General features: G+C 36.4%; 1 long non-coding RNA gene across 2 annotated transcripts in view; it reads left to right on the top strand.

Annotated features, from left to right (window-relative positions):
- The window catches only part of LOC107518356, a 143572-nt gene extending 119697 nt beyond the window's left edge, over positions 1-23875 (top strand). For both annotated transcript variants that reach the window (XR_001598842.2, XR_001598841.2), the window contains one exon: positions 23526-23875. This is a non-coding gene — a long non-coding RNA (uncharacterized LOC107518356). The remainder of the gene's footprint in view (positions 1-23525) is intronic.
- Positions 23876-24601: the final 726 nt, after the last annotated feature.

The following is a 24601-nucleotide window of genomic DNA, read 5'->3' as shown; positions in this document are numbered from 1 at the left end:
CCTATTCTTTGAATCTCTTTCTTGCTTTCTCAATCTCCTTGGACATATTGATGATTCAGATTCTCCTTCTTTAGATGTGGACTTTTATTTTCTTTACTGGGGGGCTGCGTAGTTGCAAGGTTGGCCACTGAGTCAACTGATTTTTCTTGAAGCAGAGGTTGAGCTGGAGTTAGGAGTGTAAGAGTTTTCTTGAGGGTAGTGTCTAAGAAAGGTAATAGTAAGAGAAGCAGGACTGGTCAGGGAAAGCCTCAGACTGTGAAGTAGATCTGACACTTGGTGAAGAAAAGGAGAGAAAAAGCAAGACTGGGTCAAGATAGTCTCAGATCACAGTGCAGGTCTGACAAAGAGCTAAGAGGAGTCCCAATTAAGGCTGAAATGGGCACACCCTAGTACCTTTGTCATGCTCAGGCATCAGTGAGCGCTCCCTGGAAATCACAGAGCCTTGGCTTAAAAGCTGAGAGGGATCCTAAAGATGCTAATGGCTGGAAGCTGTCAGCTCACAGCTCCTTAGAGCTGAAAGGCAGGTTCTTTTTTGGAAGGAGGTCCAAGTCATGCACTTCCATGGCTGCTATTAGCCATTTTCATTTCTATAGTGTGCCTGGCCTCCTGGATCACCCACCTGTTTCAAATACCTGAGTTTCCACCTTGCTTGGGAACAGGGATCTTAGTAACAATACAATGTCAGTATAAAGAATGGAAACATAGAAGCAAGATAGAACTAATTATCTCCAAGGTAGCCATAGAGGAACCAGGTGGAGTTGGGGGGGGGGATCTGTCAGTAATCAATCATTATGTTTTCACTGAGCATATACTATATGATCTGTCCTGTACAAGGTATTTGCTGTAAGAACCTCCCATCTGTAGAAACATAAAATTGGAAGAGACTTGAATGCCCAGTGACATCTCTTTCCTATGAACAGAAATCTTTTGTAGAACACTCCATATAGGTTTAGTATCTTCTTACATACTCCTAATGATGGCAAGCTTATTGCTTCAGTCAACCCTTTAGTTATTGGATAGCTCTAGTTGATAGAACCTTCCCTAAATTGAATTCAAAATGCTCCTACCGCTTTTAATTTTTGAAGTCACTTCACAAGACTTCTTGTCCTCATTTATTAATCCTTTAAATATTTAACGACAATTGTCATTGTTCCAGAAATACTATTGAGGAGGTGAAATTACTGTAGCCTTTGATTCTCCAACTGTAAAACAGAAGGTTCTGACTACTCTTGATCACTAAAGTCTCTTTATGGCCTAAAAGTCTATGAAGTCATGAAAACTTATTGTAAAAATTCTCAAATAAAAGAGAAATCCATAAAAATTAAAAGACAATGTATTCTTTCCAAAGTGTTTGCTGTACATTTCCTCTGGAGCACATTGGGACCCTGGAATAGCAGGACCATCTGCTGAGCCGTTGCCCATTTATGTTGAAATAAAACAGACTCTTGCTAATTAGAAGCATGCTCCTTAAGAGGAAACAATACAACCTCTCCAACACTTACCAACCATTAGCCATTCCTGATGTTGAGTGGACATGTTAATACAACCCCCATTCTCTATCAAGAAAATAAAGCAAGCATGATGGTTCACAGTACAAGAAATTATTGTTTATATTGACACTCGACCAGCACACACTAACTCATTAAGTACTCACTATGTGCTGGTCTCCATGACAAGTTCTTATTTACATAAGTTACTTTATTTTATTTGACACCCACAAGAACATTACAAGGTAAATTTTATTAACTTCACATTCCAAATGAAGAAATCTGAGCCTCAGAGTAATCAAGTGACTTGCTCAAGACTACTTAGCTGGTAAGAGGATGAATGAGGACCTTTTGACTTGAAGTCTAGTGCTCTGCTCACTCTACCAGCTACAAAAAAACCTTCTTAATAAAAGACTTATGCTTGTGTATGTAGAATATGTAACTATTTTAGTCTCCCCAGAAGCAGACTCTGAAACAAGAATTTAGGTGAAAGCAGTTTATTTTAAGAGAATAAGGAAACACCAAAAGATGATGGTAAAGTGAGTCAGAGAAGGGAAGGCAACCAATAAATTGTTCATTGTCAACCCAACTACCATTGTGGGCAAGTGGAAAATCCTGCTGGGGAAATTCTGAGAGCCAGTGTAAGACATAGGGCACAGAGTTAACACACTGGAGGGGGAAGGGGCTGGATTCCGTATAAACCGGCTCTGTCGGTAATTGGTTGAGGTCTTCTTTCTAGCAGATGTTAATTTCCTGGCACTAACTACCTGCCGTAAAGGTGGACAAAATTTGCTCCAGAAGCATAAGAAATACCTTGGGCACAGAAATTCAGAAGCTGGTAATTGGGGGTTGGGTTGCTGTTCACTGAAGTAAAGGGCAAAACAATGCGAACAGAAGCCTGACAGCACCTGCTGTAGCATCTGAGTGCCAAATACTATGTAGTCTATCAACAAACGTATCTTGACCACCTACTGTGTGGCATAGCACAAAGTTGAACCACACAGATACAGGGCTACTTTCATATGGCTTATTATCCAATAAGTAGGGTATTTCTAAATATATATAAAGCAATTAAATGTAGTAAATGTTGGACAGGAGAAACTATGAGCCCCACTCAGTTAGCCATTACTAAAAAAAAACAACTCTCATTCAATCTTTCCATCTCCTTTTACCTATCTCTCTTTTCTCCTAATCAAAGCCAAATTCCCTAAGAGAGTATGCTTAGAGACATTCCATAGACGTTGAGACCTTCTGGGAATAGAAATCTTTTGTTATCTTTAATTGTATTATAAAATAGTTGATACATAAAAAAGAATATATGGACTTTGACGCCAGCCAAGATGGAGTGGCTTTACACTAGCCTATCTTTCCTACTGTTTACAACTAAAGACTTTTGACAAAGCACAAAAAATGAGCAGCAGGTGGATTATGAAGGAAGTCCATTCTTGAATAATGATCAATAATGGGGTTGAGTTTCATTTTTTTCCTCTTGTTTCTTCCAGTTTTCACCTGAGGGTAGAGAGAGTCCCAGACTGCAAAGAGGGTACATATAACAAAGTTCTGATAGAAATTTATCTGTTTTATAACTTGAGGAGTGGGAATAGCTGCCACCTCCTACCCTCGCTCCCCACACACATATCATGAGCTGGAGAGTATAGGGGAAAATTCTTGTATGTATGTGTTTTTTCCTTCTGGACCCCTCCTAAGGGTAGCCCCATTTGAGAAACTGCATAGCAATGGTAAGTGGTTCTGATGTGACCCTCTAAGCCCCCTAGAAACAACCTGTCTTACTGGCCAAATTAACTGAGAAAAAGACCCCTCCAAAGAATGTAGGGGAATCCCTGTTTTCTCCCCTCTCTTTTCTCAAGGTACCTTGTTACCAGGGTGGGTTCATTTCCAGAGAATTTGTCAGTAGCATAAGGGGATAAAACTCTGAGAGGAACCCTGATTTTCTAGCAAGAGGACTAATGAAAAGAGTCCTCTGGTTCTCATGGAAACCACAGAGTATGAGGGAAATCTTGGGGGGAAGTTCTGGGAAAGGGGATCCACTCAGTCTGTGTATTAACTGACGCAAATCCCTAACTCACTGCTGAAATGCATATTTCACCCCTTAAATGTATGGAACAAACTTAATGAAACAGCAAAGGCTTTGAAACAGAACTGATGTTGGAACCATTATCCACAAATGATAGAGCTAGAACTTATGGTCTGAACCTAACGGGATTAATTACCCACTAAAACAACATTCATTGGAGGATTTTAATGAGACCTAGGGCCTCACAACAAAATATTCAAAATGCCTAAAATATAAAAAAAATTTACTTTACAAACAAAGGACCAAGACACTCTTGCCCATTCTTAAGGGAAAAGCAATAACTAGATATTAACTCTGAGATAAGCCATGTGTTACAATTATTGGACATAGACTTTAAGACAGCTATTAGAACCATTTTTCATGAGGTAAAAGTGAATATTCTTGAAATAAATAGAAAAATAGAAGATTTTATTGGGCAAATAGAAATAATAAAGAATCAAATTGAAATATTAGAACTGAAAGAGTCAATAACTGAAATAAATGATGCACTGTATAGTCTCAATAGAAAGAAAGGAACAGAGGAAAGAGAAAAAAAAAGATTGAAAAAAATTAAGAGCTTCAGGAAACTGTGGCACACAGAGTATGTGTGATATATTGATGAAGCAAAATAATAAAATGAAACCCTAGAACCATAACCAAATTTAAGCAGTAAGACAATACCAACACATTAGTTACTCCTCTCCCATTGTCATATCTACTTCTCAGATGTAAATTCTGAGTTTTGTACTTGTCACTCCTTTATTTCTCATAGTTTTAAAACATATATATTTATTCTCCAAACAATTTACTTCAAAAGCATTTTTTGTTTTAATACTAAATTTAATAATTTGAAACTTGCTTTACATCGGGAGTCCCTAATCTTTTTGGTACCAGGGACAAGTGCTCCTAGGAGAATCAAATATCTGATTATCTGAGGTGGAGCTGAGGCTGTGAAGCTAGCACTGGGAAGCAGCTGCAAATATAGATGAAGCTTCGCTAGTTCACCTGCCACTCACCCGCTGTGTGCCTGGTACCCAACAGGCAGTGGACCAGTACTGGTCTGCTGCCAAGGGGTTAGAGACCCCTTCTTTACAACATAATGATTAAGAAATACTTTACATTGATTTAGTAATCTATAGCTATAGTTAAGTTTTTCATTGTCCTATAATATTTAAGTAACTATGCCACAATTTAAATTTCATTTTTCTGTAGGTTAATTTTAATTGCTTAATTAATTAGTTAAGCTATTATGAGCAATGCTGCTATGATAATTCTTTTGCTTGTTTTATGGTATCAATTTATATAATTTCTTTTGGAAAAAAATCTGGAAATGCATCTTCTTCTGGACCATAGAGTATGTGAATGCTTACTTTTATAAAAACAATGCCAACTAATTGTTATACCAATTTACATTCCCTTTTTCATATCCTTGTCAACAAATGTCAGTCTTGGTGATTTCTTTCATTGTGTTAGTGTGATGAGTGAAAATCATACACCATTTGTATATCTCAAACTTCTAAAAAGTTGCACATTTTTTCATATGTTTGTCATATGTGCATGTCTTTTTGTAAAATACCAATTCATATATTTTGTCCACTTTTCTTTTAGGTTATTTGACCTTGCTCATTAATTTATAGCAGTTATTTTCATATTTCATACAGTAATCCTTTGTCACTTAAAAGTATTACAAATATGTTCTCCCAGTTTGTGGCTTGGTTTTTCACTTTATGGTACCTTGATAAATGGACATCTTTAATTTCAACATAGTTAGTATCACTTTTTTTTATGTTGGCATTTTTTGGTGTCCTACTTAACAAATTATATTTTTTGTCCCATTGTCATAAAGAAAGTCTCCTATACAATCTGCTATAAATTTTAATATATATACCTATAAATTTTAACATATATATCTATAAATTTTAACATAGGCATTGCCTAACATATATAGCTTTAATTTATTTGGGATTGATTTTTGTGTATGGTATGTAGTAAAGATCCAATTTCATTTTTGTCCATTTTGATATCCAATTGTCCTAGCACATTTAATGAATAAATCCTTTTTTTTTTTTTTTCAAATAGTTTGTGATTCCCTCTCTCAGATATAAGTTTTTCCAATATACGAAGGACTATTTCAGGAATCTCTATTCTAAACCTATGGTTGATTTCTGTGCCTACACCAATACAATACTATCTTAATTAACAAGCTTTATAATAAGTCTTATATCTAATAGAGGATATACTCCCACTTTGGAAGTGTATTGGCTATTATTTGGCCTTTGCTCTTCCATATACATTTTAGAATTGGGGACTCAGTTTCCTCAGAACATCTTAATGAAATTTTAATTGCAATTATAATAAATCTATAGATCAATTTGGAGAGAATTAACATATTTACAGTAGTCTCTTTTTAAGAATATGGTATATCTCTTCATTAAATTATATTTTCTAAATATTTAATCTTTTCTTATTGTTTTATAAGAGTTTTTATATATTCTGGAGATTTATAGTAATGAAATTAATTTTTATATCTTGATCTTATAGGCAGCAACATTTTAAAATTATCTTATTATTTCTAATAATTCATCTATAGATTATTTTAAGCTTTGTATAGTTACATAATTTTCAAATATGACAGTTATTTTACTTTTGTCCTCATAGGCCTAATTATTTTTGTTTCTTTTCCTTATCTTATATCTCTAAGGAGCCATGTTCTTCTTAGAGAACTGTGGGACTGTCTAGTACCTAACACTAAGAGAAAAAGAAAAATGTGGAAACCGCACATGTTTTTTTCATCCAAAAGAATGATAAGATTACTTTCACTTGGAATGCTTTAAAGGGGTAATGAAACACAAAGTTTTATTTTAAGTATTACACAAATTATGTTCATTCAACATATGATTGTTCTCACATCGTTTCTAATGAAGGATTATTAAATATCACCATTTCCATTTTAGAGATGAAGAAATTGAAACTAAGGGATGGAACATATGCTGTTCAAAGTTACAGCTCTCTAAAAAGTATCGGAGCTGCAATTTTAACCCAGTCTATCTGGATAGTTCCATTATACCAGGCTCATTTAGAAACTGTGGTGAGTAGAAGAGGCAAAGAATGCCCCCTGATTTTTTATTTTAAACAATAAAGCACACTAGGACATTGTCGACAGGATGAGAAAGGTCATAAAAGATTTCTGGAGAGGGTAAAGTCAATGAGTTTGATTTTTGGCACATTTTTCTTTCAAGTTAAGGCCCATTTCTCTTTCATGGTCTAGTTCACAGATTATTCAATTATTTTTATTTATATATGAAAAAAAAATATTTTATTGGAAATGCACTTATCAGCTTGAGAGAAGAGCACACTCTCCTTTTATTGCTACCTTGTAGCCCGATCCTCTGGCCAGCTGTTATTATATGCCCTTTTGAGCCAGCCAAGAACAGCCGCTAACCATCAGTCCTCAGTTACATGACAGCCATCCTAGTCCAAGGTCCACAGCTATGGAATGTACTTTAAGAACAAATTTAAATGATTCCAAACCTCCATTTAGTATGCCCTGGCATATCTCTTGCTTTGGGCAGGGGGAGATGGTAGGAGAAAGCCCGAGTAAGAGTTCCAGCAAAACAAAACAAAACAATACAAAACAATATAATACAAAATGAAACCAAAAACCCCCACTTTTTAAAAAGCCTCCCAAGAACAATTTTATCCAGAAATCTTGGACCTCTATAGGAGTGTAAATCTGTCACAGCAGTCTTTTTAAGACCTTCAGATGATCAAAACCATCTTTTTATGATTCAAGGGATACCAGCTGTATCAGTCAACATCCCAGCTAGAAACAGACAACACTCTCAAACTGGATGACTTGAAAATAGTTTTACAAAAAAGATTATTCACAAAGGGGTAATCACGCTTTAGGTAAACAGGGGATACTGAAGTAGCCTGGGACTAGTAAAATAAGAAGTGATTATAGACTTATGCTAGAAAGATTAAGGAGAAGAGGTATTTACCAGAACTCTGAGAGGATCATCTTAGGATAAGGCACTTACCAGGACCTGTGGTCTTCAAATTATGAACACCGCCAATCTGAGGTGATCTGCCATGAAGAAAGCCTAGAGAGTAAATACCCAATCTCACTTTCTTTCTATCCTCTGGTCTCCTTTTGGCTGAACCAAAGGAAGCAATTGATCATAGGAACTATTTATATGGTTTATAAAGATCAGTATCCAGGAGCACAGAGCAAGTTGAAGAATGGTGGAGAGTGGATTTGAAGATTTGACCAGAAGATATTTGGCATGTCCACCGCCCTTGCCTTTAAGCAGCCCCTCTTGTCTTTGTTGAGATGAAAGGTTGGTGTCCTCAACATAGATGACACAAAAATCTTATTAGATACCAGAAAATCACATACGGATCTCAGTTTGGTCATATTCTCGTCTGAAACCTCAAAGATTCTGAGCCATCACCAGGTTCTCAATGAAACATTATGGTCAGAAGTGAGGGATTGATAAGAAAAATATAATTAAATAAAACATGCGGATATAACTTCAGTTTCCATATAACTGACCATAAGGACTAAGTAGATAACTATAGCTGCTTTCTTCTACTATACATTTGTATTTCCATTATTCTCTGCAAGTCTCTCAGCTTGATGATGTTCTTTATCTATTGAAGTAACTAAATCCTTATCCTTATGAGATGTAAGTTCTTGAAGATTCTATTTGGGGTTACCCTGCTTTGTCATTGAACAGGACTGTTGGAGAAAAAGAACTGTCTCAGTGAATCTCCCAAGTTATTTATCGCCATTATGTATAGCATCTCAATTTTCTTCTGATAATTGAAATCATATACCCTTGCTGAGACAATGACAACCTTCTCTGCTTATTGATTCAGTGGCATGAAAAGCCCAGAAAATATGAGTTAGTAGTAGTCTCAGTATCTCATTCAATAGTAATAGAACTAATTCTCTGGTCAAAGTATTTCTCCTTTGATGCAGCAGTAACTCCAAACCCACTGAACCCGAGGTAAAGGTTTGGCAAACAAAAATTTATCCGCAGGATATTCTCACACCTTATGCCAAAAGTAAGCCTTTGTTTGGCTATTCTATCATTCTATCAAGCCAACTGTATATCAGTAATGGGGAACATAGTAAGACTAGTGAATTCTGTGGGTGGGAACCCACTGTCATACTTCCTTAACTATGAAATGTTTTCACTAATTGGAAGCAAAGTTATGCAGAACATTATAGCAATGGGTAGACATTCTGTAAGGCCACAAAGGCTGGAAATATCTTAAATGTTCAGGCAGGAAAGAAAAATCTTTATTTAGAATTGTTTATCCTTGTTAGAACAAATACTACTCCCTCCTTGATGAGCTGTGTCCAAAATAATCAATCTGCTACCAGATGACCAAATGCTTCACAAGAAATAGTGCCATATCAGTACCTCAGCAATAGCCTCTGCTGTTATCAGGTTGGGCACTCACTGGTGCCAGATTAGATTTTATCAAAACAATTTATGTCCAGAGATGACACATGCTCTAAAAATATTGCTATCAAGGTAAAACTAATAAAAATGAAACTGTGGAATTAAAATCATAGCGAATTCTAATGAATTTATCTTAAAAACAGTTAGTTTTCCTGGCTTATTATTCCAACACATGTTCTTAGTATCTATATGCTATGTGCTATTTGCAGAGTAGGGATATAAAAATGAAAATTGTACAATTTCTAACTTCAAGAAACTAAAATATCAAAGGAATAAGACTCTAAAAATGTGACAATTGTTATAAACGAGGCATGTGAAAAGTGTTATAAGAAATAAATTGATTATCTGGTGGAGTCAAGGAAGACTAGCTAAGAATCTGAATATTGAAGAATAACAGTCTAGAAGAAGGTAAAGAAAAGTAAGGAATTTCAGGAAGAGGGAAGAGCTTTTGAAATTTCATTGAGGCATAAACATGAGATATCTTCAATTTTAATAATTCTAAAAATTTCAGTTGGGTTATGGCATTGGATTATAGGGTCATGCGGGAAGGAGTTGGGGAATAATGACTAGAACTAGGAAGATTATGGTGGATGGTCTAGTCACGGAAAAATTTGCAGGCTGGTAAATAGTTTGCCTTTGCCCAGAATCAGGAAACCATTGAAGTAAAAAAGAAATAGGCTTTGTAAGGGAAATAAACTTAATTTAATTCAAATAAACAAAATTGATTTGGTCCCTATATGTCATGGAAAAATGTATTATACAATTTGGGTTAGTATTTTTTAAAGGACTTTGAGGTAGTGGCATGAATCTGGAACACAGGATAAAGTTCTGAATTAAAACTATAGATTATGTTAGGAGCGTATTGGTGGCAGGAACATGATGGATGAGGATTAAGTCTTTTAGTAACAGTGTGCAGAGTAAAAAATTCTTGTGTCTTCCTCTGTACTCTAAGCTCCATGGGACAATGAATTTATCTACAAATCCCTGGTTACCTGGAACAAGTACTCAACAATATTTCTTAGATGAGGAGTAGGAAAGGAATAATTGACCAAAAATGAAATACAAGAAAGACAAGTATTTAAGGGCAGAGCAAATGAAGCAGTGGAAAGCTCTCAGAAAAAGCGGCCAGAGAGATAGAAAAATAAATAAATAAAGAGGGAACAGTGCTATAAAAGTCAAAGTCAGGGTAAGGTAGTGGAAAAAAAGGAATGGTCAGGAGGGTCAAAGAATGGGAAGATGTCAAGTAAGATAAAAGCAAGAATATGCACAGTGGAATGGTGGTTAGGTGGGAGAGGAAGAGCCAGATTTCAGTTGGTTTAAAAGTGAATAGAAAATGAGGAAATGGAGCCAGGAAGTAAAGAGAACCCTTTTAAGAAAAATTAGATGAGGAAAAGAAGGAAATAAATAAGAGAAAAGGTAAAGTAATATTCAGGAACAAGTTTTAATTTTTCATTGCTTTTGCTGTTGGTCTTAGTCTTTTAAAAAAGATATCTTTTTGATAAAAGAGATTTGATAAGAGTTATATGTTGAAGGAGGAAGGGGAAGGTGATATCTCAAAAAGGAGCTGATTGATGGAGTAAGAGTTCAGAGAAGACGTGACTAGACACTGGAGGATGTGGTTGTAACTTTATAACGTTAGCGGCAGCTGGAAGCCTCCTCACAGTCACCTTCATTTTAGATTTTAGAGAGACCTGACTCAAGATTCATCCTGTCTTTTCAGATTTTTCCATGGTTTTTGTACCCAGTTTCTGCCAGCTGCAGTAGCTCAGAATGTATCCTGGCTAGATTGCAGAAGAAAGAAAATTGAGGAAGAGTTTGGTGAGATGGATCCAACACCTGCTTGCATCTGGAAGCTTACTCATACACTTAGCATCTTCCTCACAGATGACTTCTTGTGCTCAAGTTTTGCATTTTCCTATGGAGTCCTCTTTATTTTTCCTCTGATTCAGAGTGGGTTGGCAAATATAAACACATAAATCATGACAAACTTGTTCAAGTGGGAAAGAAAGGTTGTCCCTGAAGTTTTAGTGGAGCATCTGGGTAGCAGCTACAGCAGAGAAAGGGCAAGAGGGCTTCATTAGGACCAAAAAGTTTACTTCTCTTCTTTTCTTTTTCTCTTCTCATCAAGTAAACTTTTTTGCTTCTAAGGTAGAAATTCAGAGATGGAAAAGTCAAATTCCCTGTCCTCAAAAAATTGTTGGTATAGTCAGATGGAGATATAAAAAATATGGACAAAGAACCACAATCCAAGATCCCCTGGAGTGGAAACAAAGTTGAAAATGGGATCCCAAAACAAAGTAAAAAAGAAATCTGTTTGGGGGAAGGAAGTTTGAGTATGAATAAAGTGAGGTGTTGATTCTTCTATAGTGGATGAAAGAAAAAGAAGAAAGAAAAAAGAAAAAGTAAAGGGTACTATTAACTTCTTCAATAAAGATATATATATATATATATATATATATATATATATATATATATATCACATACTGTGGGCTAGGCATTGGGTAAATATGTAGAGGGCACCTACTGTGGGCTAGGCACTGGGTGAAAAGATCTGTAACAATGTCAGGGGTGATATCATCTTTGTTCAAACTCAAAACAAATCACCCAGTATCTGGCCCACTGATACCCCTGCCTCGGATCTCTAGACCTTAAAGGTCCAAGAAGGTAGTAATGATGGGTCCATGGGTTATTTTAAATATTTAAACTTGAATTGAAGGTATTTCAGTATAATAGAGTATGAAATAAAGGGTGAGAATGGTTATTGCCAAACTTACAAGGGGCCATTTCTTCTCTGTTAATACTGAAATATTTTCATTTTTCCAAGAAGTCACACTCTGGGTGTGTGACACACATTATATTCCTTCTGCCTTCTTTGCTTCCTCTACAGGTTAATTATAATAAGTCCTTTAAGACTTAGTGCAGGTGTCATGTTATCCAGCTCAGTCTAGGTTCAGTTGCTCCTCTAAATTCCCACATCACTTTTTGCTTTTTCTATCAAAACCTTGATCGCTCACACTGTATTGGAACTCTGTTTCTACTGGTGTTTCCCACAAGACTGTTAGACCCTCCAGCACCGGAACTATCTGTGATTCATCCCAGAAGCCTCAGCAACCAGCAGGATGCCCCACCTAATATAATGCTCAGCTCACAGGAGGTGCTTTATAAACATTTGTTTAATGAAGTTAAAGCCAGAGCCAGAGCAAGAATGCTTCCTTATGACTAAAACTTTGATTTCTATTTTTTTTTCTTCTATTCTTTTTCTTGAGGCTGCTATGAACAAATCAGCCACCTCATTCAATGGATGCTCAAACTTCCTTTCTCAGAACAGATTTCTCCTTGATTTTTGTCTTGGAACACTGAATTCTCAAAACTGGGAAACCACATAATTCACCCTGAAAAATCTCTTCCACTCAAGGGGACTTGGCCTGACATTACATGAGGCAATGGAAAGAGCACTAGCCAGGGGGTCCAAAGAGGGGCCTCGGATATGTCAGAAGAAGATTTTTATGTAGTAAAGAGATCTGGCTCTGCCACTAACTCTTTTTTTTTTTTTTTTTTTTTGGTCTCTATAAGTTATCTGCTCTGAGTCTAACCTCTCCTGTAAAATAACGGATAAGAAGGGGCTAAAGACCATGTGAGAAGTAGCATAGTGGAGGGAACGGACAGGAACAGTGTGGAATCAGACATATCTAGGGTGAGATCTCAGCTATGCCACATATTCTCTTTGTCATGTAACTTCCCTGAGTCTCAGTGCTTTCTGTGTGAGAGGAAATGATGATACCTGGCTCTTCAAGCCATTGCGAAAATATGTGGGCAAATGTAAAAAGTGCCTGCCATTTCTTAGATACCGAATAAATCATATTCCGCCTCTTTACTTTATAAAATCTGCCAGTTCTCCTATTTTTATATTTTAGGTTTGTATCTCCACATAGTCAGTCTCAATCAATATGCTCTTTGACTCTCCTTATATAATTATTTAAATATTCATCACTTTGCTTTTTATCCATTCATTTAAAAAAATATTTATTCTGTATATTCATTCAGTATTTTAAGTTAAATAATTTATTTAAAAAATTTTTACCTCTGCTCTCTCAGTATGGGGAAAGTGATCTTAGAGTCATGGTCCTCAAAATTTTTAGTTTTAAGAACCCATTACACTCTTGAAAATCATTGAGGAATGCAACCTGCTTTTGTTTATGTGGGATATATTAACTAATATTAGCTATTAAAACAGAAATTTTTATAAGAATATTAATTTATTTTTTAAAATAGCAAATCTATTACATATTTATAGAAATGACACTTTTATTAGCAATAGCTATATTTTCTAAAATAAAAATAGTCAAAGGCATGGCATTGTTTTATATGTTTTTAAATCTCTATAATATCTTATTAATAAAAGATAACTAGATTGTCTTATCTGTTCTGCAGTCATAATCTGGGCAATATTTTGTTTTTTTTTTAATATCTCTGAAGAAAATCCAGATAGATAGTTGGGTGCAGGATTCATTTTAATAGACTTTTCAGATAATCATGGATATTCTTCTTTGATACTATACCAAAGCTTGACAAGTGGTAATTTTTTAAAGCTCATTAGCAATGGTGAAATCTGAAATCATATCAATGGGCTTTTCACATTCTACTACATTGAAATCCACCGCTCTTTCCTCTTGAATAGATTTTTCACCCATGTTTAATTTTGTAACATTATACACTGGTCATATGGAAAAAATCAGTTCACTGAGTTATGCAGATCTTCAAAATGTTGACTCATTTCATTATACAACATCAAAAAACCACATTCCTTATTATCACCACCAATTTAATCAGGAAATCTCTACTAGGATGTTGTCAAGTTTGTGATGGCAAATACAAGTTTTTCAAAATTCGTTTTGCTTGAAAGCTTGAATTTAATTATTGGCAACAAATGCCATGAGTTGTTCTCTTTGAAGTGATGGACCCTTTCCATTCATTTCTGAGAAAATGTATGACATCTCCCAAGTCTGAATAACTATAAGTGTGGCTATCAGTCATTCTTACAAGTGATAAAAATAATTCGTACTGCTTCATCAAGAATATTTCAAACGTAAAATGGGCTTTTATTTTTGTTTTTTAACTATGAGTGCATGTTGTTAAAGAAATAAAACAACTGCTAATGCAACTTGGTGGTACTGCCTTGACTCATGCTAAAGCATCCACTTTTATTCCCCATGGCTTTTGCATCATCAGTCAACAGTGTCAGCGGTAATGTCAACACGGTGAAAAAGCAATTACTTCTTTCTATTATTATTGAAAATAGTTTTTTCCCTCACAGATTTCTTAAAAGAATCTTGAGTATTCCCAGGGTTCATGGACCACATCTTGGAAAACATTGCTGATATTTTGTGGTTGTTGCTGTTTAAAAAAGTGAGCTAGCCTCAATTGTGGACTAGACATCAAGTGTAATTTGAAAGCAGTTCTCACTTTTCTTTGACAATGACCATAGCTTCTTTTCCAGATGACATCTGCCTAGTATGTAATTGATGACTACATCCAAGTAAACATATGGAAAATGAGAGCAAATGGGTGTGTGGACTCAGAGGGAGTTGCTTGTTTGGAGGATGATGGGAGAGTATAGTTCTGGAAGGAATTCAGTTCTATGACTGTGGATTTCTGGTCTTCAAAAGATTACCACATACATGCTGTCATACAATTTATTATGTGCTTGAGGGAGTTAATGTAGAGAGGGAGCATGAGCTTTGCACTCAGCCAGGCTTAGGTTCCAATACCAGCTCAGTTGCCACAGTCTACATGATCTCTTTTAAGTTACTTTACCTTGCTAAGCCTTCATTGTTCCATCTGGAAAATGCATCTATAGTGCGAGAATATTATGATGCTAAGCATTTAAACAATGAGACATCATGTGGATGGTCTGATGGGCCATATAGACCCACCTTCAGGAATGGACTTACTTCCCCAGCTGCAGGGAATGCTACTGAAGACAGCCCTCAGTGTTAACCCTCCTCAGACAAAGAAGAAAACTGCTTTGACAGTTTTTATATCACACCTTCTCTCTAGGGGTGGCCTGCTTCCAATGACTAATCAATGGCCTGGCCATCTCAAAGCAACCTGGTATGGCACTGAAAGGCAATCTAAACTTCAGAACTCCTCATGGGATCAGCAGAGGTCTTATTGGAAGTGTATCACAACTCAGTTTCTCACTCTACCGAACCGTGTATCTTTCTCCTCCCCTTCCATGAATGTCATCACCAAAGTACCGTTGAATAAAATCCTGAATGTTAACCTTTGATTAAGAGTCTAGTTTTTGGTGGATTCAACCTGAAGCAGATGCATCATTAATATAATTATTATCTACATCCCTCCACTCTTTCTTATGATGTGTGGGTCCTAGTAGCTTGAGGTGGGGGACTTTCTATTTTGAATATCAAGGTTAATTAAGTCTTCTCTTGGAGTCAGGTGGGGGCTTAACTAATCCCCATAATTAGGAAGGTATCAGTATAATTTGTGGAGAGGAAGAAAGCAAGTTGTAATGAGAGAAGAGGCTGGTGAAGAAGAGGTAAGAAGAACCTACTTCAGAAGAAGAGGAGATTTGGGGATTCAGACACATCTGATAAAGATTTTTATATAGTAAAGATTCTGGAACCACTATGCTTAGGTACAAGCCCTAGCCATGCCACTTATTTGGTCTATAACTAAGCAAATTACTTTACACCAGGGGTCCCCAACCTCTGGGCTGTGGACTGGTACCAGTCTGTGGCCTGTTAGGAACCAGGCTGCATAGCAGAAGGTGAGCAGAGGTCAAGCAAGCAAAGCTACAGCTATATTTGCAGCTGCTTGCTTCCCAGTGCTAGCATCGCCACCTCAGCTCCACCTCAGATCATCGGGCATTAGATTCTCACAGGAGCGCAGGTCCTTAGTGCCAAAAAAGGCAGAAGACTGCTGCTTTACTCCTTTAGTAATAAGGTTTTGTGATGTGAATGTTTATAACTTTAGCAGCTTCGTGAATGACATGTGGTAGAAAGAGTAAACTCTTTGCAGAAGAGGTGACATTTGCAAGATTGCAGAATAAGTAAAATTTTGCCAGGGAAGGCAACTGTGGAAAGACCGAGAGGGTGGCACTTCAGAAGGCTCAGAGGTGTGAGAGGTCTGAAGACCATGAGGATTTCCAAAGCTATGGACTTGCTCTGACTGAAAGCTACAATCCATGGGAAGTAGTGAGTGGTCAGAGATGACACGAAGAAGTGAGCAGAATCCAACCACTTCTGCTAGATTCTGCTTGCCAGCTGGGATTTCACGGTGGTGCTAAGGAGCAGAGAGTAACACGATCAGATTCATGTTCTGGCATCTTCAAAGAGGTTAATTAAAGGTGGGAAACCAGGAGGCTGAGAAAGACATCCTCGACCTTATCGAATTAATATACAGAAAGTGATTTTGGACTCTTGTTCACACTGTTAATTATACTTTCATGTTAGAATGTATATTGCAGCAATCATTTTGGAGGGAAATTTGGCAATATTTGTCCTTTTTGAAAAATACATATGCTTTGATCCAACAATTTTTTTCTAGATATGTGGCTATATTAACACCTTTATAAAGATGTTTGAATAAAGATGTTACTGAAAGAAAGCATTCTTTGTAAAAGCTAAAGACTAAACATAAATTTGATATGCATAAGTATGGGTTTGATTACATTAAATTATGGTAGTTTAATAAAATGCTATGTAGTTATGAGAAAATGAAACAGAAAGGTGCATGCACCCATGTGAGACAGTCTTCACCTACTTATGAGAGAAAGAAAGGAAGATGTAGAACACAGCAGTTTCTTTTCATTTGTATAGACACACGTAATGCATGGAATATTTTGGGCACAATACTTAGAAAATGGTAAGCGATTGCCTTTGGAGAGAGGAGCAGACTGACTGATAATCTGGAGTGGAAGGGTTATGGAATGAATGCCTATGTGCCCCCAAAGTTTATACACTGAAGCCCTAATCCCCAATGCAGCTGTATTTGGCAATTGGCCTAAAGGAGGTAATTAAGGTTAAATGAAGTCATAAGGGTAGAATTCTGATCCAATTGGATTAGTAGTCTTATAACAATAGACACCAGAGAGCTCGCTGTCCACGTGAGCGCCAAGGCCACAACATGTGAGGACATAGTGAGAAGGTTGTTATCTATAATTCAAGAAGAGCACTCTCACCAGAAACTGAATTTGCTGACACCTTGATCTTGGACTTCCAGCCTTCAGAACTGTGAGAAAATAAATATCTGTTGTTTCAGCTACATGATCTGTAGCTATTTTGTTATGTCAGCCTGAGCAAACTAATAGAAAGAGAGACTTACTTTTAATTGTAATTTTTTTTCTTTACATTATAGATAACTTGGCACAATTATTTGCATCCCCAAGCCTCACCAGTCAAAGAGCTACTAAATTAAAGAAGTGAGAAACACTTACCCCTCCCTTTATGAGAGTCTCAAAGGTACCAGATCTCTCCCTTCCCTTTCTCTGGCAGTGAGCTGAAGGTCATGTCATACCCAGAGACCATCAATGTTTACTGCTATTATAGATATATCTCTGCTGACTAGAGAACTCCAGCAGTAGATACTGCTGTTCTTTCAGAATTTTATCTTTGGCATAAGTGTTATTTAATTTGCCTTAGTCTAATTTGCCTTAGGTTGACCGACCTGGTACAAAAGCAGCAGCAAAGCACAATAGCAAGTATGTGGGATTTAGAGTTAGACAGGCTTACATTTGAGACTTTGCTCTCCACCTTATTAGTGGTGTTGCCATAGCCATCTATAAAATTTCTCTGCATCTCTGTCTTTTCATTTGGAAAAAAAAAAGAAGGGACAAGAATCAACATTGTGTAGAGATACTTAGTATGAAGATTAGCAATAAAACATAGAGGGTAACTTGCATCTAATAGGCATCTAATAAGTGGCAGCTATTATTACAAATGACAATATTATTTTTCTTGTCTCTTTTGTAGCTCTTAAAATTGACTTTGCCAACCCAACAAACACCAATGATCATTCTCTCTGATTAGTGAAATTGTTTGCTCTGTATCAGGACTATAACTTTTTACTCTTTCTGTTTTGTTATAGCCTTTAATTTGTAGGAATTTAGAATATGTCCTCTCTAGCTCTTCAGAAGATATTTGTATGGCAGTGCCCAGTATCCACAGATAACCACAGATATTCCTTTTTGCTCACCTTAACCACTAAACACTGTGATCTTCTTTTATTTTTTTATTTTTAAATTTTTTTTTTTTTAGGCGAGGCAATCCTTGGTTGACCTCACAGATTGCAAGGACCTTGTCAGTTTACAATCCCTTATTTTATTTTATTTTTTATTTTTTACACCTATAGCACCTGGTCCCATCCAAGTACTAACCAGGCCCAACCCTGTTTAGCTTCCAAGATCAGATGGGATCGGGCTTGCTCAAGGTGGCATAGTTGTAGACGTCTTTTTAATTTCTGTTTATTTCCTGGTCAACCTACAACTTGAGGGCAAACTTCGAATAAACCACCTTTATCCGAGAATTTTAATACACACTAACTAGGACAAGCACAGTCAATAATTTCTTACTTGTGTCTCAGGCAGACAGTTTAATGAAATGAGAAGAACATCAGCTTTGAGGTCAAACGTTTTTTTATTGATTTTGGTTTTACGTAATCCTGCTAGTCAGTGAACTTGGGTAAGTTACTCAGCTTTGGTTATGTAATCTATCCAATGGAGGTAATTCTTATCTCATAGACTGGCTGGGAGAACTCAGTGGATTATTAAATGTCAAGTTACTGATGCAATGCTTAGCATGCATTAGGTATCTAGTAAATATTATTTCTCCTTTTATCTTCTTGCAAAGAAGAAAAGTATTAGCCTTCAGAGGTGTGCCAAAGCACCCAATGTTTGCATGGAGATTGAAATTGGCTTCTCCTACTTCCAAATTAAAATTAAATTGAGTGCAGATTCTTAGAGCACCCAATTCAGACTATAGATTAGAGAACCGCAGTACAGTTTAAATGATAAACAGTAGGCTTTTGGAGTCAATTTTGTGAATCACTCTTAACAATTTTACAAGGGTATTTGTTATAAAATTCTAAACACTAACCATATGCATGTCTTTGATATTATCCATTCATCCTGCATCTTCCAATGATTTAGGGGTATTTTATTTATTTTGTATTGACATGTTTTTGTAAGCTATCCTAAATTCTTTGTGGAAAGAGTAAGGATATAGAATACATAAACGAAACAACGAAATGAAGTACAATAAATAAAACAGCCAAAGAAAGAATTTATCCAGGGCAACTTTCTGCCTCAGTGTGTGCTTTGCATCTTCATTAGGCTGAAAGTCTTCAGAGAAACATGCCATTTTTATGACCAAACACTTCTTGACCTTTCTCATTTTCTTTTCTATGCACAAGGAAAATATCCAAAGGACAAAATTTCTGATATGGAACTGATTCTTATTTGTCTCTGGCATATCATTTATGGGCTTGTCAAAGACAAAGGAAGAAATTTTCCTAAGGGTCATGGGAGAGCGTAGTACTTGTAATATACCTGGTATCCTTGGATTTATCTTCTATTGGAGCACAGAGCTGTGTAGAGGGCTGGATGTTTTCAGTTACACACTTGCTTTGTCGCATTAACCCTATGAGCCTTCTCCACTCTTTCCATAACATTTGACATGTGCTTTCTTCCCCAACCCTGGGCTGATATAACAAACTGGTAGAATCAGTTGACACAATCTCTATCAGAAGCAATTGGGCTTGTCTTATCCAGAGCCAATAACGCACAACACACAAGATGGCTAAACTCCAAGGTCGCTGCACATTAACAGACTGGAGAGGAATTATCAGTGGAGAAATAGAATCAAGCACCATGTGGATGGGTGACAAGAAGTCTTCTGGCCAGAGGAACAGATTACATACCAGCACTGCCTTGGCTCAATGCCCTGAAAAAATACATCGCAATCCACACTCAGGGAAAATTCCATGAAATAGCAGAGCAGGAACATCCTGAAGCCAATGGCAACACATTCCAAGAAAAACATCCAATGAACCAAACCCCAAACAACATAGACCTCAGAAACATAAATAAAAATTAACTGAAAAAGGAAACCTTCAGAGTCTTGAGAAGGAACACAACAGATTAAGTGACCACAAAACACTAAAACACCAACTAGTTATTTACCCACTGCTTTGTGGTAAATACAAGGCCTATAGTCTCCAGGAGGTTATTTCTGGGCGCCAATGACTTAGCACATAGGCTAGCAAAGAGCATAGACTTTATTTTCCTTCCTAGGACAAGTGGCATTTATAATGGGCCTGAGAACCAGAAGGAAGGTTTTTGGAACCTCTTAGTCTTCTAACTATTTATAAGAATGAGAGAGGAGCAAAGGGTGGTAAAAGCATTGAGCTTAGAGTCAGAAGTGTTGGGTTTGCATATCCTGCCACTTACTAACTTGTCTGTCTTGGACAAAGCTACCTACTTGTGCTGAGCTTTGGTTTCCTCATTTGGAGAAATGAATGGATAATAATAATAATAATAATAATAATAATAATAATAATAATAATTTCCTCCTCACAAAGTTGATATGAATATTAATGAAAAAATGGATGTAAAGAGTACTCATAAGACTCAGCATACAATTCAACAGGCAGTCATTAAGGTTGCTGTTCTCATTGCTGTTGCTATTCCATTTAGCTAGGATTATAGGAAAATTAGCAACTGGCTATCTTAGGTGAATTTCCTGATAGCTGAGGTGTGTCCCTCTGAGCACCTCTTTCAACCAGTTTGGCTAAAATTTATAACCATTCACTTGCTTTAAAAGGTATTGTTTAAACTTTGCTTGATGACTTAGAATCAAAGTTATAAACACCACTATTGTTCTAAGTAGCAATGGTATTACTTCTGTTTGTGTGTTTATTTTTTATTTTCTTTCTGGGAGGTCAAGCATAGCCTCAACCACTGATTTGTCTTAATAGCTTCTCTTACTTCTATACTCCTTGTCTGTTCCTGATTAGGTCAAAACCAGATAAACTACCTTGTTTAAAATGGGTGATATCCATGAATCAAAGAGTCTCTATTTAGAGTCCCAGTAATAAAATATGTGAAGTTCATGCAGGGTTTTGAGAGCACCATGGTAGAGCTCAAAGATTTTTTTTTTTTTTTTTTTGCCTGAGATTAGAGAACAGATTTTAGAAAAGTTGACTTTAGGATGGACATGTGGTTCCTGAGTTAGGAATACTTTGAATATACTTGGTCTGCTCACATCTCTCACATTTTAATGCAGGTTTGTGTAAACATGATCATCATCATTTTACAGTCAGCATCACACAAAACCTGAGTCAGAAGTTAACATTAGGAACAAGGAAGTGTCGTGAGGACCTGTGGAGGTATTCCTATGTGACGATCCATGCATAATATTTGAGACCGTTTCGACTAAATTAAACTTCTTAATTTCAATCCAGAATCATTCAGTTCAGCAAAATTAGTTATTAAATAGATTTCTTCCCTGTATTGACTTACTGTTTTATTATTTTTACCCAAATAACTGTTGTTTTAGCACCATAGTTTCTCACCGTGGCAGAATCATGATAGAATCACAGGACGTTAGTGCTAGAAGAAACCTTTCAGGTCATATAACACAGTGTTTCCCAAATGCTACTTTAAAGACCCATGTTGGTCCTGGAAATTTTTCACCAGTCTGTGGAAAAATGAGAGGAAAAATGAAGGCAATAAAAAAATTTAACAAGTTTTCCATAGTCAGTTTTTTAAGTTAATGTATTCTATTTAAAAAGATGGCTTGTATTCTGAAATTTTGTTCTTCCTTTTCATCAGGTGTTCTTTTTTTGTTTTATTTGAAATGACTATAATGATAAATGGCAATCATCTGAAAAATATCTATTTATCAAGTCAAAAAGTTGACCATTCTGTTCTCCTTCTGGTTTGTGGTTGTTTTTCTTGCTTGTTTCATCTATGAATTTCAAAAGTTTGAGAACTTCAGATCTAGATTAGTTCCTTCATTTCAGATGGGGGAACAGAGACCTTGAGAAAATTGCCAAAGTCCACATAACTGGGAAGTTGGAAGTTAGGACTATAGCCAGGGCTTGCTGTTCTCTCTGCTCCACAGCTGTGTCCTTTAATAGCTAGAATGTCAGCATTGTCACTGGTTCTGCAGGATGAGAATCATGAGACCCTTAAAAAGGAAGGGATTGGAAAAAAGAAATCCTCTGTTTCTTGAGCACAGCAATGTGCAAGACATAGTGCTAATGCTTCATGTGTGTCATTTTGTTTATTCCTCACAAAAAAAATCTAAAAGAAAGATAAAATTGAATGCATATTATAAATGAAGAAAACTAAGTTCAAGATGCAAGATAACTCGATGACTCAAAATCCATCAAACCAAATCACCACCTAGTAACATGTCATTCAACAAACACCTAATGAGGGAGTCTTCTCTGTATAAGTTGAATGCTAATGCAATGGAAAGATTTTAGCAAATTTTAAAGTGATAAGCAAATATTCAGTAATCGTTTACTATTTTTCTCAAACTATCCTGTGAGACTGATAACCATCCATTTCCATTTTACAGATGAGGAACTTAAGCTAAGGAGTTTAAATGAGTTGTTCAAAGCCATATATTTGGCATATCATTGAGCTGAGGCTGGCTTTCTGATTTCTAACCCTGTCCTTCTTGCTCAATACTATGTTGGGTACGTCTTTTTCTGGAGATGAAGTATGGCACATCAGCAAAATTTTAGTCTGCAAAGAATCATGAGCCAATAGGCCACAATTGTTTCTTTGAAAAGGCAGGGGCAAAAGAAGAGTTGATGTAGATACCAGGCATGAAAGGGTCGTAAGTTCTGGGCTTTCCAATAATAAGCCATTCTCCTCCAGATGATTTTAATAATCTCCAGCACATGTGTTCTAACCCCTTGATGCTGTACAATATGTGTAACCAAATAAAAGAGCTCTCCAGATTCAGAGATTTACTGTTTGTGATGGGAAAAGGCCAACCAGATGACATCATTTATATTCCAAATATGAGCTGCTGCCAAGGTTGGTGATGTTAAGCTGGAGAAATTGATCCTCAACATTATTCTGTGAAGGAAAAAAGAAAAAAGGTCTTGGCCTAGATAGTATCATTTCTTAAAATTTATGTGAATATGAAGACTAGTTTAATAAATTTGTATTTTATCCAGAGTTGCTAATATTCAATGTAAGAGTTGTTTAGGCACAGCATTATTTCCGTATAATTACATTTACCGGGTTAGGAGATAAAAGTTACCATTTTGTGGTTGTTATTGTTGTTGAATGGGTAATTGGTGAGGGATTGACCTGAGGCTTGTTTGCTCCAGGCATCAGAGCTATGGTCACTTGTTCAAAAGCAAAGGCGTCGAATTTGTAATAGCGAAGTATGGTAGACTCTACTCTCATATCTCAACTTCTTCCTTCCTAACACAACTGTATTTTTTTTCCAGGTATTAATGTCCTCCACTACCATGAGACACAAGCAAAGCTGACACCATTCCCAGATTCAAAGGCTGACCTCGATTCATCTAAGTTAATAAATATATGGAATTTCTCCCATGACCAGTGATCTAAGAGTGACTTGTGACTATAATTAGAAGGGACTTAGGTTCCGTGCTTGAGAAGGGTTTTCCCTCTCTCTCCTGATGTATGATAACAAAAAGGCATATAGCCTCAATTGCTCTTTGTATCCATTTTGCAATCTCAAGTGTGACCAGGTTTAAGTCCATGTTGAGGATGGCTAAATGGAGAGATGAAAAAAAAAAAAAAAAAAAAACAAAGTGCTTGATCATATCACTGAGCCTCTGATTGTGTTATACTTTCCCTATGCCTGAATTTCTTTTAGATAAACATGGCATTTTATTATTATTTAAACCAGTTTGAATTTCTATTGCTTATAGATGAAAGAATCTTGATTGGGAAAAATGACATTTGCTTTTGAGGTTCCATTGACTTTTTAAACCACATTCTTATACTGTTTTTAAAGACAGAGAGTCTGGAATCTATATCTCTAGTTGTTACCACATTTAGAGTAGTTTTCTGAGACAAAAATTATTCATAATACTCCCTGGCTTCTTAATCTTGTCCCTCCCAGCCTCACCTACATTTTCAGCCTCATTCTTAGTCATGCTTATCAATTGCTCTACCATCTTTCAGTTATTCCAATGTGCCAGTCTTTCATGTCTAGTTCTGCTCATGCTCTTTCCACTGACTCTAACAATCTCCTTGACTACCTCCTTCCCCAAATTCCCCCTCCATGAGGTCTTGACTTAGACACCATTTCCACTGGGAAGCCCTCCCTTCGTTGGCTCCTAATACTTCTCTAGCACCCTATTCATTCTCTATCAGATTACTTTCTGCTCTGTATGGAAATAAGCCATCATCTTTGTTAAACTGTGAGCCCAATGAGGACAGGAAACATCTATTCTGTTTACAGTTTGTCCCCAGGGCTTAACACATAGTTGGTACCACATAAAATGTTTGTTGAAAAAATGATGAATTAATTATTTAAATCTATTTAAACATT

Source organism: Rousettus aegyptiacus, unplaced genomic scaffold, assembly GCF_014176215.1.
Source record: "Rousettus aegyptiacus isolate mRouAeg1 unplaced genomic scaffold, mRouAeg1.p scaffold_m13_p_1, whole genome shotgun sequence".
NCBI lineage: Eukaryota > Metazoa > Chordata > Mammalia > Chiroptera > Pteropodidae > Rousettus > Rousettus aegyptiacus.
Note: the sequence above shows the minus strand (reverse complement) of the source record. Positions and strands in the feature narration are given on the sequence as shown.